The sequence below is a fragment of the Halyomorpha halys genome, unplaced genomic scaffold, assembly GCF_000696795.3.
Source record: "Halyomorpha halys isolate HHAL.00 unplaced genomic scaffold, Hhal_1.1 Scaffold269.1, whole genome shotgun sequence".
NCBI lineage: Eukaryota > Metazoa > Arthropoda > Insecta > Hemiptera > Pentatomidae > Halyomorpha > Halyomorpha halys.
The window spans coordinates 1,856,676-1,867,064 of NW_027112099.1; the positions used below are offsets into that span (position 1 = coordinate 1,856,676).

The window sequence follows — 10,389 nt, forward strand, 5'->3', positions numbered from 1 at the left end:
TATAGTTAGTAGGTTGAAAGTAGGTTTTGAAGTCCTAAAAACCTATTATTTCACAATAAATTAATCTGCTCAACTTAACATCCCTTCTTTAAATGTCAAATTGAAACGGTTGACATTATGTTAATGGCTGGTATTTACAGCATATGATTTTCCTTTATTCCTTAACCAATTAATTTCAGTGTTAAGGCATGAATTTTACTTCTTTATTTTAATTAGTACTCTCATAAAACTAAGTTGGGAAACATGTTTGCTACTATACTTGCTATACCTTGGTTTGTAGTTATAGATAGATGCTAACAAGACATACTGACTTCCCTAGTATACATGATTTCCTTAGTTTCAGAGCAGAGGAATTTTCTGAGAGGGGCAAACCTGTTTGAATTCTATATGCTAAATATAAAAATTTCTCAATATAGTTTAATTATAATTCAATTTATTTTTCAATTAATGGCAAAAAAATTAAAGGTGCCTGTTGTATTTATATGTAATTGAAAAAATATAAATGTTTGCCTGTCAGGGGAGGTGGGCATCCCTTAGTATTTTAGAGCCATTATAGAGAAATCTTAGTTCATATTTTACAAATGAAGTAACGATTAGGAGCTTCTTTAGTCTGCTTATATTGTTTAAGAAAATGGAGGAAATATTTTTTCTAACCAGATGATATTATAAAAAAAATTGAGGAATACTGTTTTATTTCGTTAATTTAACTTTAAAGAACCTACCTAGTTCACTTTTTGTTTTTAACTCTATTTATTGTCTTATTTTCCATCTTTAGCATTGATTGTTGACAAATCTTTTATTTTTTAATGATCTCCAAACAGGTAACTTTAAAAAGAATGAATTGGTTGAACTCATATTAAAATAAAATTTTAAATGAAAGTAAAAGTAAATAAAAATATTTTATAGTTTCTATTTTTTTATTGATTAAACTTCAAAATAATTTGTATTAATAAAATCATCACATCAAATTATATAGGAACAACACCTAGAATGATTTGTTTAAAAGACAGTGAAATTGCCTCCACATAATAGATATATCAAAGTGTCGGCCACGGTCAAGGGGAACATACAGTAACTTTGTTTCAGAAGGGAAGCTAACTATAACCACACCATACTGGAGGAAATCTGAAATCAAAAACTCCCTGAATCAGAACAGGATGCTTCTAAGAAAGAGAATCCTGATACCCATTATTCAATATCTCCCATGTCTACAGCTTGAGAGATGTAAGTAGGAAATTAAGTTTAATGGGAGAAGATTATCTCTTCAATACTTTTAACAGAGATCAAACATAAACATATATTAAATGTTTCTTGAATGCATGCATATATCTATGTATATATGTATTGATATGACAATCTTGAATAGGTATAAAAGTGTAGGTGATTTTAAATAGCTATGAAAGTGTTTTAAGGGATCACAAATATATCAAGGTATGTATAATCATAGTATAAAAAGAAAGGTAATGCTATAATTTGCAAACAGCTATCATGGTGTAAGTATGAAAAATGAGAGAAGTTATTATAATTTTATTACCAATGCAAAACCAAAATATATTACTTGTTAAGAACCCAGCATTAAATTTCAATCATTATTTTTCAGAGATTAATTAGAGATTCCTGCTTGGTTTGTGGTGTGATTATTATCATAATTAGCTGCATATTTGTTTTCACATTAATGGATGATGCCAAATGGACTGAAAACAATTATATGAGACAGAGAATCCTTCTCATTGCTGTTATTTTATTTATGATAAGCACTGGGCTCTGCCTGTACGTTTGGGTAAGTATTTACTATCATGAATATTTATAATAACAGTTTTCAACATTATGACTGATATCATGTCCATTAACTCACACCGAAATTAACCTCATCCATTCTTCTTGTGAGCTGAATCAAAGATGATCTATTTATTAATGACACTAAGTTGAGATAAAAAAAAATAATAATAAAAATAAAATAAAGCAATAGTGAAGTTTACTGAACAGATGAATAGCCCTATCCTTAAAAAAATGAGTTGTAGCCTAAAAAAGATTGGATATTATAATATTTTTTTAACAAATATAGCTACTGATTAAATATTTCTTAAATTATGTAAAATAATATATAAGCAAAAATATTTCATCACTTTAAGATGAATGGGGATATGTTCAACCAACTTTTCTGGGCAATATTTTCTAAAAAGCTATTTTCCAAGGGATATTTGCAATTAACTTGATGAATACTTTACTTTGTGAGGGATGGTTTTAAATTATTTTAGTTTCTTGTTCATAATTTACTTTGTTCCCATACCATTATATAGCCATCTGATCAATAATGTTAAATTTGGATTTGAAAAATTCCTAAATTTTTACAGGCATTTCATTAGCTAAACAACTAGTTAAACAGCTAATCTTTTGTGCAAATTCATTTTTCCAACAAATGGACTTTTTCTACCCACTACATCTTACAAACATTGTTTCCTTACCTACATTATTATCTTAGCTTTTACTGTTTTTCGCAAATTTTTTGAGACTTCAGTTCTTAATTTTAAAGTACTGAATTTTGGATCTTCTCAATAGAAATCTTTTCTCCGTTTAAATTAAATCGAAACCTGTTTCAAACGTTTCTGCTACTGATATAGTGATCAAAATTTTAATATATGTTTTTTTCTTCATTAAAGTAAATTACATCCATAAAGTTCCAACACACATTATTAATAACTTCCAATGTCCAAAATTTTGGCATTAAAATCATTATAGACAATTTTTAATTATAAAATTTCATCGTAAACCTACCGAATGCTCTACAGTCTCTTTTAACAATGTTGATCTTAGCACTATCGAATAGATCCGCTACCTTGGACTACATCTAGACTAGGGATAGGATTTTTATGTGCAAAAAATCCGAAATATGTACATAAATATGTGCTAATAAATTGTCAAATATTTAAAAAAATATGTAAATAATACGTATTTATAAATTTTGTATTATTCAACAATATAAATTACTAATTAATTAGTAATTTTATAACTTAAAATAAGTTACATAAATATGTTTTTATTATATATTATATGAATAATATTTTAAAGAAATTATGTTAAAATATGTACAAAATAATGTACTTAGAGAAAACATAGCTGTTCAATAACAAGACATTAATTAGTAATTGTAATTAAACTAATTATAATAACTAATAATGTCCAAAATTTTGGCATTAAAATCATTAGAGACAATTTTTAATTATAAAATTTCATCGTAAACCTACCGACTGCTCTACAGTCTCTTTGAACAATGTTGATCTTAGCCCTATCGAACAGATCCGCTACCTTGGACTACATCTGGACAAATGACTAACCTGGAATCCTCACACAAGACTGAAAAGACAGAAAACTGCACGTGGATTTCGACTATTACAGCACTTGCTGGACAAATGGTCTAAACTTCCAATTCATTTCAAAAGACTGATCTACATGACTGTAATAAGGCCAATCTGGATATCCAGAGTTGAGCTTTGGGGCTCCACTAAACCTTCGAATTCCTCATGTATCCTTACAATCCAAAATCCTTCGTAAAATCCTCAATGCTCCTTACTTTGTCACAAATAAAATAATACATAAAGACCTTAATGTTCCATATGTAACCGATCTAGCCCGAATCAGGTATCATTCCTTCGATTAAACTCCCTAACTATCCAAACCCACTAGTTTCTAACCTTGCTTCCTCTTCCATTTCTGACATTCCTCCAAGGCCCCTGAAAAGAAGATGGCCAGCTCTCATGACTAATGTAAAACTTCATTAGAGTGCTACTAATGGGTAATTTCTCTACACGCCTGTATCACTCCATAATGACATACATCAAATTTACTAAATGTATTATTAGGTACAGTTATAAATACCAATATAGATAATAAAATAAAAATATATATATAATATTACAGCCTTACATCAACTGTTTAAATTTGCATGATATTCTGCCCAGGCGAAATATATTCTAGTTGAAATTAAACTATTTTGTCAATTTTTCATTTAAATTTAAAATCTTATAATAACTAATTATCTTAATATTGTTATCAATGTTGATGATATCATCACTATTGTTGATAGGCAGTGATCATAGTGCTAAGATAATTGTAATTAAAAGTTTTTTAATTTAAATTAAAATGTGACAAAATAGGTTAATTTTAACTAGAATATATTAGACTTGGGCAGAATAGCCTGCAAATTTAAACAGTTAATGTGAGGCTATCAGGGGTAATCTAAAATATGATTTAAATTTTAGATTACCCCTGATAATTGCCAGGTTGGCCAATATGTTGGAAATTTGAAGTTACTAATAAAGATTGTTAGGACTTTATGCATGTAATTTATTATAATTGAATAATAATAAGTCTCCAGAAAGATATCACAAAATTTATATAATCTATCTAATTTTATTTTTATATTCTTGTTTGGATATTTGAATAATAAATATTCACATCTTTTGATTTTAGAAATCAGATAAGAAGTCACAAAACGAACATCTGAGTTTATTGATAATTGAAAAACCTCCAAGTTACGACAGTGTTGTCTTCCAAGAACCACCTCCTGCATACATTGCAGTAGTAAAAAGTATTCACATTATTCAGCAAGAAACAACAGGCTAAATCATCCATATAAAATCATAATATTTCTGTGACAAAGCTGAAAGCAGCATGTTCATTGAAAATCAACCCAATGATAAATGCTTAAATTTCTTTTTATTGGAAAATAAATATGAAAGAATTTCAGTTTCACCAACCAGAACAGCCATACTTGCTATGGCTTACGAAGTAAGAATTTGGATTTGTGCTAGTAGGACAAAGCAATGTTCAGAGCTTTTTGAAGCAGAGAATAAGCAATATTCATAAACACAATTTATGAGTTGCATTTGAAGAGAATGACCTTGAGGTATTCAAGGATATAATGTTACAAGAATTGAAATATCAATGGTATGTATTTATAAATACTGATGTTGAAAAGATTATTTCTGATATTGATTTATATTTATATATGAAAGAACATTTATGGTTATCTGGCATTAAAGGAACTGGCATGATGTCAAGACTGGCAAATCATTGAATATTATTAACTGTTACTTATCAATCAACAAAAAATCTAATATTTATGCCATATTGATTTCATCAAACCTTTTTTTTTTAACATTGGCAAGGAATAAGACTTGTTTTATTGATAAAAGCAATTAACATTAAAAATTCAGATTTTTTGTTTAATTATTTTTTCAAACATTTTTTTATTTAAACATTCAAACACTCTTTTAAAGATAAGTAAACAGAAAAATAGTGAAGGAATATTTATTTATTAATTGATTATGTATGTATTACAATAGAACGCATTGTTTAATAGCCAATGAATTAACAATTAATTCAAAATTTGTATTGGATCAAATTTAAATATATATTAATTTTATCTTTTTCCATGGGTGCCACACACCCATGTGTGGGTAAGATAGCAAGCTAATCAATTAACAAAAATCAGGAAGAGAGATTTTTAAATATGTAGATAAATACAATTTATAATAAATCAAAGATATAATAATTAGTTTTGGCTATTATATTTGTTTAAAGTTTAATTAATCTTTAAGCAGTTTACATTATTAAATGGATAAAAAGATTTTAGTGAAAATATTTTTTCATATCTAGAATATTAATAACATCAGTATTGATCAATATATCAATATTTGAATATAAAAATATTTTAATAGAACTCCATCATTAATTTTAACTGCCATTAAAATAATACAAAGCTATTGTGTATTTAAATCATGGAGGCAAATAGGTGTAATAAAATAACATTTTATTTTTAATTAATTATTAACAGTTTAGCTAATCATGAGTTATTTTGTTCACAATGTGAAGGAAAATAGTAAAATTTACTTTATTTATAAGCAAATAATTGTGGAACTCTGTGTATATAAGCAGATCGCATCCACCTTTGTTGTTCAATTTATTATTTGATAAAATTTGTAACCTGATAGCATTGGTATCATGACAAACAATGATATTACATGACCTGTGTTTCATTAAAAGGCATAACTAATCCTATCAAAGAAACAATGTTTAGCTCACATATTTGCATAGTTCTACATGTTTTTTAAGTTAAGTATATGGTTTATTCAGGAATTATGTTATAAATATGTGTGTGAATGATGTAATTATTTCAAAGTAAATACTTGTCTAACTATTAAGGTGAGGATTAAATCATTATACTAATCGAAACATAGATTTGATTCTGTAGCTGTCTTTCAGGGGTGAAAACTACCATCTCATCCTATAGTTTTTTCATGGGCCATTTTAAACATTTCAATTCATTATTATATTGAAGGGAGAATAATTATTTATACAAGTATGGATTGACAATAATGTTGATAGTATAAATATTTGCTCACAAAATCGTGCAAAAAAATAATTTTGTTCTGCTTTATATATTCCCCACTGTGTCCATCGTCAAAGATTAATAACTATTAGGATTATTTATTCACGGGCATAGACTGTTGGTTGGAGCCAGTTTTGAATGGTTTAGGAAATGTCAAATTATGAAGCAAATAGTTCATAGTTGGGAACAAAAAAATCTTTTAAACGCCAAGAAAAAACTAAATAAAATAAATGTATGTCTCAACTTTTGAAACAAAATAAGTCTGGATTCTGACAGTTATACAATCTATTAACCAATGCCACTGCAACACATGGCGGTTTTTGGATTTAGTACTTGGAATTTGGAGTGCTTCACAAATTTGAAGTATATGAATTGATTTTTTTATGGTTGAATAACAAACATCAGTGGTTTAATTCCCTGAAACTCTAGGGATTTGGCTCAAAGTTAACAATTCCAAAATGAACACTAAGCCCCATGAGGATAACCGTGCAATAGGAGTATGGAATAGCAAAACACACTGCGAAAGCGTGATACTCATAGACCTGAACATTTACTGTGTTTGCCTAAAATTTATACATTTGTGTGGAGATTTTCTCTTCACAAGAACCTCAAGTAAATTTTCCTCCCTAAGAGATGAGAACAAAATTTCATTCAACATTGTGAAATATCTGGAATATTTGCTAACCAATTTTATTATAGTTAATAAATCAATAAATTTGAAATTTATTGATAACATTTATTTATCTTTTGATATTAGTTATTATGATTAATATAATAAAATTGTTGTTATTTTGACAGACTAATAAAAGCGATATTTTAGAGTCAAAAAGTCGAATAATAAGATATGAAAAGTCACTTTTATTGATAAAATATGGACTTTAAAATAAATCATTATTACAATGATTTAAAAGGAATAATGAATGAATATTCTATTTTGTTGAGGAATATATGGTAATAAAGATATATTTATTATAAACACGTATGATTTTCTTAAAATATTATTAATCAATTAAAATAATATAATAAGAGATAAAGTTGTGTTAAATTTTAAAATATATTATTGGTATTATTTGTTTACTAATTAGTCAAACTTTGTACAGTTTATTTTATTAATTTATTTTAATATTTATATTAAAACCTTAGAGAAACCTATTCTGTAAACATCAAAAGGCTTAAGCTTTAGATTTATTTCTTTATATTAGGTTGTACTGTTGAAACTATATCAAACATTTTTTGCTCACACCAGCTGAACTCATGAAAAAACATACTGTTTTTATAGTGTGTTTTTGATTACACTCTAGTTTACATTGCCTGAATATATTTAGATGATTTAGTGTTGTATTTTTCGAATATTTCTTTCCGAATCTTGTTTCTGTTTCAATAACTCACATACCAATATTTATATGTGTGACTCAGTAGCTGTGATAATATGTAGATATTAAGTTATAGATTTAAATAATTAAGCTTACATGTAAATAATTGTATTCAAGTATATATTCTAATTTATTTGTTCTATTTTCTAAATTTAATGAATAAGATAATATTCATTAAATACCAATATTATATAAAAATAATAAATTTTAAGCTTATAAATTGTCAGAATTCTGTATATTTTATGCCTTTCCTGATCCTTTATGTTTTTGTTTTTTTCTTCTGGTTTATTAGTACTAATTAATACAAAACTGACTAATTAATTAAATAGATATTAGTGCTAATTAATTATATTAAATGGCATAAGTAATAATAGGAAGCAGTGCAAGTAAAATCCATTCTTATAATAAAATAAATCCGAACGCTATTCAATGATTTCATTACTTTGAATTTGTTATTTAAACATACCTTTAATATATGTGATATAATAATACATGCCTGCAGAGAGGTAAGCTAAGTTATTGTGTGTGAAGGAAGAAGGATTTAATAAGAAGAAGATCAGTACTACGTGAATACATATGAACAAGTCTTATAGTGGGTATAAAAATCATGTTTTCATAGATAGAGGATGTATCTATCCTCCATTTCCTTCCTGCCTCTTATCCTTCATATGTTATTTACTGCATATCCCCTATTTCAAAGTGGAAACTGAAAACCCTGAATGGGTGGGTAACAAATCAACCATGTAGATCAGGGATCCCCAAATCTTTCTGTTTAAGCACTGCCTCCTCCGCTGGGTCTCAGGGGCCAAGACCGAAGCTAACTCAACATTTTCATATCTTTAATTATAGTTATAATGTTCAGTTTCACTAAGCATATTAGTAATTGTATGTTTTAATGCCCCATAAAATACAAATTCATGATTTCATTTTGAATAATTAACTAACATTATTAATTTTGACAATTTAATGAAAATAAACTATGGTGAATTCACATTTCATCATTGATGGCAAGATTACATTATTGAATGAGTAAAGATTATAAACTATTTGTTTGACATTTACATTAATATAAAAAAATGATCTGTCATCCCAAAATCCCTACTAATTTTGGTTGTTGCTACTAATCTAATAGTTGTTTGACAATTTCATAGGTCAAAATCATTTCTTCATACAATGCATTGGACTCAAAAGCATCTTGAAGTTGAAGGAAGGTGAAATAAAAACTTATTCTGAAATTATGTTTTTGTAATGAAAAGTAATAAAGCCAATAAACCATAAATCCAGATTATCATAATAGGCAAAATAAGATAATAAGGGAGTAAGGAAAGAACATAGAATGAAATTTCCAAGAGAATGCTAAATATTTCTGGAAACACCTTTATATTTCCGAATGGTTGTACCTGGGAAAATTTCTACTGATGTAAAAGATGTTCTGTAAGACTAGATTGATACAACACTACCAAGATAAATTTTCATTTGTCAATCATAAAGACGATGAAGAAATTTGATGACTTGAGCACAGGGAGAGTGGCAAGGGAATTACAGAAATATACTGTCAGAATATAGAGGATTCAGATACATCCCACAGTATCAGGCAGAGAGTAGAGCCTAACAGTGCAAAAACTCTTCATCCTACTGGTGTATATATACCTCCACATCTTTGGATTTAAATAGAGCACCCTCTCCAAGCATGTAAGGTACACGGAAAAGGCTGGAGAGAGCTAAAGGTCTTAAAGCCATTGTTTCATATTTGATATTAGCATGAATAAGGCTCATCAGGGACCATCTTGTTTTAACGTCATAGGACGCTCTAGGCCTTTTCTCCTAACTTTCAAGAAGGTATGTTATCTGTTTAGGTAGCACTGCTTTCCTATCTATTATAGCTTGAGAAGGTGTGCAGAACTAATTATCCATGAAATACATTTTTAAGAAAATTAATTTTGAACACAAATAATAACTCAAAAATAACATTGACTACTGCTTTAATTTGTGATTGTAAACTTCAATGTTTAAAGCTCATTTTCAATACTAAAGCAAATGTTTAAATAAACAACCTCTCGGTCAGCATTATAATAAGAGGGTAACTTATTAACGATGGGGTTAATAATGTATTTAATTATCTACTGGAGAATATTCTTTTGAACAGATAAAGTAATAATGAACTAATGATTGGAAGAAAGAAAAAATAATTAAAAATTAATATTTTATTGTATGTATATTCAATATACATACTCTAAACATATGATATATATACTTTCATATTATACATTTAAACATATATCAACTTTTTAACTATATATGACTAACTGTTCATATGGCAATTAATTAAAAAAAGAACAATATTGTACATTAATTTTATCATCAGACCTTAGTTTATATGCAATAGGTTTCTTAACTTCCTGCATCACATAATTTATTCCAATATTTGTGCATTTAAATTAAAAAAAAAAAGAAATGTACCAATAAGAGAATCATAATATAAATAAGGTGAACTGTTTAATTTGTGCAATACAAATTGACAGTTTCTTCAACAGAAATATATTAATTTCTGATGCAGTAAAGTTATGAACCTTTAGAGTCGATTTAATAAAATATTCTTCAATTTATATATACATTTATAAATAA

General features: G+C 27.3%; 1 long non-coding RNA gene across 1 annotated transcript in view; it reads left to right on the forward strand.

Annotated features, from left to right (window-relative positions):
• Window positions 1-7,954, forward strand: part of LOC106680600 (uncharacterized) — an 11,227-nt gene extending 3,273 nt beyond the window's left edge. Inside the window, exons 2-4 of the long non-coding RNA XR_001343123.2 lie at window positions 1,087-1,224; window positions 1,601-1,780; window positions 4,471-7,954. This is a non-coding gene — a long non-coding RNA (uncharacterized lncRNA). The remainder of the gene's footprint in view (window positions 1-1,086; window positions 1,225-1,600; window positions 1,781-4,470) is intronic.
• The last annotated feature ends 2,435 nt before the right edge of the window (window positions 7,955-10,389 follow it).